Here is a 5,199-nt window from a genome sequence, read left to right on the forward strand (position 1 = left end):
TCAGTCGGAGCTTTTAAACCCCCAACCGCGCGTGCAGTACTGCTCGCTGTCCTGCGGGAGGCGCAGCGGCACTAAGATCCACGCCCCCCTCTCCCAGCAAACTTTGCCTGCACGCGCGATGCCCGGCGGGAGGAATCTCTCTAGAGTGCGCGGGTTCTCTCCTCTCGGTACGCCGAGAGATGCGCAATGCCCCAGGACGCATCTACCGCTGTTCCAACCGCCATGTCTGCTGCGGGTTGCTGCTGCTTTGATCCCCCAGGCTGTGAACTGACAGCGCTGCTCTTCTATCCTATTGGAATTATGGAAATCATGCCATATAGAGAGATTGATGTGTCCACTCTTCCTAAAGCAGAAACATATTCAAACGACTCCACTATATAGTTTTTTTTTAAATGTTGTATTTTACAGATCAATCAACCGGCTTGCTTGGAGTGTAATACAGAACGTGAATAAGATAGCAGGTGTATGTTTTCAGTGGGATAGTAGTTGAGAACGTGAGTGCGTGCTGTGTGCAAATTTTTACATTTCTTTAAATAAAAAAAAAAAAAACTCATCAGAAGAGGTGTCCATGGGCTTTCACGGCAAGAAAAAGGTGTTTACTCTTGTAGTGAGAAGGACTGGCCACCTGGGACGAATCCCAGGTACGGGCCAATTATCCCGCAACAGCAACGCCTGTTTACAGGCTTCTGGTACGGGACCGAGTCACTCAGGAGCACAGGGCCGAGGGGAATACTTTCGCATGGCTGCACCATGCCAACGGGCGGGGAGAAGGGGGGGGGGGCGCGGAACGAGGGGTGGGGTGGGGTTAGGGGGAGAGTGAGGGTACGCAAAGCAGTAATTGCTACGCGCCCGTAGCGGAGCGGCTGCCCGACCCGATAGGAAGGCACCTTAAAAAAAAAAAAACTCGCTTTTAACAAGCCGTTTACCAGCGATTTCCCCCAGCAACCGCCCTGAGGGCCTGATTAATTAGAAAACCGCCGGCTAATCACTAATTACACGAGTCCCCGGAGAAATCCGCCAGCGCGTCGTCCTGCCGTTCCCTATTTCAGGTGAAGGCGGTGCAGCCGCTGCTCCTCCGATCAGCGGCGGTGGGAAACGAACGGATTCCGCCTCTCCGTCCGTTTATTTAAGATCCAGTGCAAGGAGCAAATCTGATTTAAGATTCTAACCTCAGGAACGTTTTTTTTTTTCATACGCTCGATGGAAGTGCCACCCACCCCCCCAACCCCCCCACCCCCCCACTCTCCACTCCCCCGACTTTCATTAAACAAGAGACATCAAATCCTCCATTCTGTGCTCTCTTGTATCACACACCACACACCTGCATCATCATGCACCCACACCACACTACCACACCACACATCACTACACTACACACACACACACACACAGAAACACATACATGCCAGAGTTTGTCAGACTGAGTTCCCTGGCTTGCAGTGTCCCAAAGCAAACACCTCCGGTGTACAGTGTAATCACATTGACTCCACCCAGCTTTGGAGGGGTGGGGGAGGGGAGGCAGGAAGCGGGTGGAATACTATCCACTACACATTGCACTCTAGGCCAGCCTCTTGTGCTGTTGTTGTTGTTTTTTTAACCCATAACTATGATGGGAAGGAGCATAGCAAGCAGGGCCATATAGAACATACAACCAGGCATGTATAGAACACACTTTGGACTCAATGTGAGGGAAACTGTGCACACACAGGTCACGTAACGTTATGTTTGGGAGCACTCTGTCTTGGCTGAGAGATGAGGTCACAGTCCCCCCCAATCCCCCCACCACCCCCCTCGCATTGGAAGAACATTATGAGAATGTCGCAAAGTCTTTCGCCACTACTACCCACTCCGTCCAGAAGGGGGCAACAGTGTCGTCCCAGGCAGGAGCCACAGCCCGGATTCCCTGGCCACTGGGCCTCAGCCAGCACATCGGGTGACCCCTGGAAGCCTTGGCTCAGAACCCCTCTGCCTGGTGATGACGGCTCAGTTTGGGTCCTTCGAGAAACATTAATCAGCACAGGTGTTTGGGCCCACGCTGCCCCCCCCCCAACCACCCCAACCCCCCACCCCCATGCAGCTTATCGGTGGGACAGAAGCCAACGCATCGTCCGTTCAAGATGAGAACTGTCAGCGCTGCAGACAGGATTAATGTGTAACCTTTCGACAGTCAAGCTCTCTTTCTCTCTCTCCTTTCCTCTCTCTCCCCCTGTCTGTCATAACACATTGTATCTCAGCATTTCTCTCAGCTCTTTCTCTCTCTCTCTTTCTTTCTCCTTTTCTGTCTGTCTTTCTCATTCTTTCTCCCTGTCTAAAATTCAATTCAGTTTGATTAAAATCTGCTTTACTGACAGCACAACCCTACAGTACGACAGTGTTGCCAAAGCAGTCATGAGAAATTAAAGTAAACGAACAAACAAACAAACAAACAACCAATAAACAACTGCAATAATTATATGACATGTAAAATTAACATACATAAGCACAAATGCATGTAAACCTGAAACATATATACATCTACAAGAGGGGAGAATCATAATGACCAATAATAAGAAAATTATATACAACAACAGTGATTCAAGCAGACAATTAAAAACGTTCAGTGTTTGCCGTGCTGGGCACTCAGCCTGCGGCCTTCAGGTTGTAAGGCCTGCTTTACCAGGACACAAGTGGCTGACATTTTTCCCATCTGTGTCAGGTTTCAGAAGAGTAGGTGAGGAGGGCAGTAATTATCTCTTTTGAAGAACACCTGCCTCTCTCGTGAGTGTAGAACACAGCTGACCGCAGCCTCGGACTCTCTCCTTTAATGGGGGGCGACTGCACTCCCTCTCCTGGGCTGGCCAGCGTTTCCTCGTTGAGGCCGATTTCAGTGGAATTCAATCTCCCTTCATAACGGCATTCCAAGCGAGTCGCAACGAACGATGCCGTGGAAGAAAGGTCCGTGGAATGTTTCGCCAGTTTTTGCGACTCAACGTCGTAAATAACTTGAAATGCAGATGGTCATCGGTGTTCATTTTTTTTGGGGGGGGGGGGGGGAATGTTAAAAGGGATAAATAAATCTGGCATTCGTCGCTTTCATTCGGCACGTGCTGTAATCGTATTCGACGAGCAGCTTCCATGACGTTTGTCATGACTAAATGATGACGTCAAAGGCCGTCGCCTGGAAGTTTCAAAGCAAAGTTCCCAGAATCCCATTTCTCAACCAGATGGGCATCGAAGTAGAACTGTAACCATGAAGTACGTACTGTACATATAAATAATGTACATGCACTGTTCTCCTTGACATCAAAGGTTTATGTGTGATATCAAAAAAAAAATAATAATACACTGCACAATGTTAAGTTGTTATTGGTTGCTATCCTGAATGTTAATTATTTCAGCTAGCTTATTTTCCCAGAGAATTTTCTCATTTTTCTCATTTAATCAATTTTTCCATAGTTTGGAAAGCCATACCACCAGCTCTGCCAGGTAATTACCATTCACCATCATTTTGGACATAACCTTCCTAGTAATCGAGCATTTCGTGTTTCAATAGTAAAGGGCTAAACTGTCCACAGACACCGCCGTGTGTTGGAGACTGAGGGGAATGTCATCACTGGTGAGGTGAAGGGGGCCTATTGCCTCGTGTTGGAAGAATTGCTCATATTTTCCTTCTTCTTTTCTCTCTGGTGCATCAGCAGCTATGGTTTAGCCTCCATATTGAAGGAGGGGAAGAGATGGAGAGAGAAAGATGGAGAGAGAGATCGAGCGAGAGAGGGAGACTGAGTGAGAGAGATTAAAGGTACAGTACACAGCAGAGGAAGAGAGAAAACTCTTTCCATCGTCGCTAGGCATTGCAGTGTGTTGATTAGGACAAAATGAAAAAGAGCTGGAAAAAAGAAAAAGAGGGAGGAGGAGACAAAGGGATGAGAGGGAGATGTGAAAGAGAGCATTCATGCTTCTGAGAAAAGATGGTAGAGGCGGGTTCTGTCTCTTCATCACAAAATGGATGGAGTTTTCCCCCCAAAAAAGTTAATAAAACCAGCAATTTGTCATGTAGGGCTACCATAGATATAATTGTGCAGAGTGAGGGTGAAGGGGTGGGTGGGTGGGTGGCTGGGTTGCGGGGGGGGGGGGGGTAAATGTGTTGGTGAATGGTGCTGGTATGTGTGTATCTTATTGATTGCAGACGGGTGTTAGAATGAGATTTTATTTTGATTTTAGGAAGAGTCTTGTTGATTCTTTTTTAATTTTATTATCCGTTTTTACTTTATTTTGAAAGAACCCTTATGTTCTGGCAGCTGCAAATTCCAGATCATTTTCCGAGTTCACGTTCTGTAAGCTAAATTTAAAAACTCATAACCTGGGAAATGTGTTGTTTTGTACACTTTAATCACACTTTGATTATACCGTCATTTTCACCATGACCATAACGTCATGAATTTAGTGACTTTGTATTGGGCCGCCAAGCCCCCCCTTGAATCTCCACCTATGGCTCGGCAGATGAACACAGACATGGCTTTTTATTGTAAAGTTTGTTGCGCAGTCTACCTAATTCATAAATCAACCAACTGCTAGAAGCAAGACTGCATCAGAACAGTGCCACATTCGATAATGGTAGATTACAAAGGAGTTATTTCCCGGACAAAACACATAGGCCTCTGCCACATTTTGAAGGCGCTAAATTGTTACTGGCTTGTAAAAATCCATGCACATAATTTGGGTAAAGCAATTCCAGCTGCGTTGAACGAGCTTTTTAGCCGACCTTCGCGGCTGTTATCCTTATTTCACCCAAGCCAAAGTTATTGATTCCCAGTGAGTGAATGCGCAGTTACGACGAATGGACTCGAGGAACACATTCAGTCACGCGCTGACCAATCCGCTCATTTTGAACTCAACTGTATGAACACCGGTTGTAGGGTACGTCACAGGGCATATCTTAAAGTAAATAACGCCGGGGGACAACTCCGTGGATATATGGCTCCTACACAGCCATCATTGTGATCAAGCGAAGCCTACAGTACATTGGCAGTCCGAGCGCAAACATACGGCGCACTGACACTTTTATGGCCAGTAGTCCTGACTTAATTACTCGGAATGAGAAGATATAGCCATTACAGAGTCAATGTGGACTTTAAATGTACTTACGCCGCCGCCATGGTGATATATTCTGGAGGAGGACGCTTTATTTAGCCAAGCACGCCGTAGTTTTCACGCATTTCA

This window comes from Anguilla rostrata, chromosome 5 (genome assembly GCF_018555375.3).
Source record: "Anguilla rostrata isolate EN2019 chromosome 5, ASM1855537v3, whole genome shotgun sequence".
Lineage (NCBI taxonomy): Eukaryota > Metazoa > Chordata > Actinopteri > Anguilliformes > Anguillidae > Anguilla > Anguilla rostrata.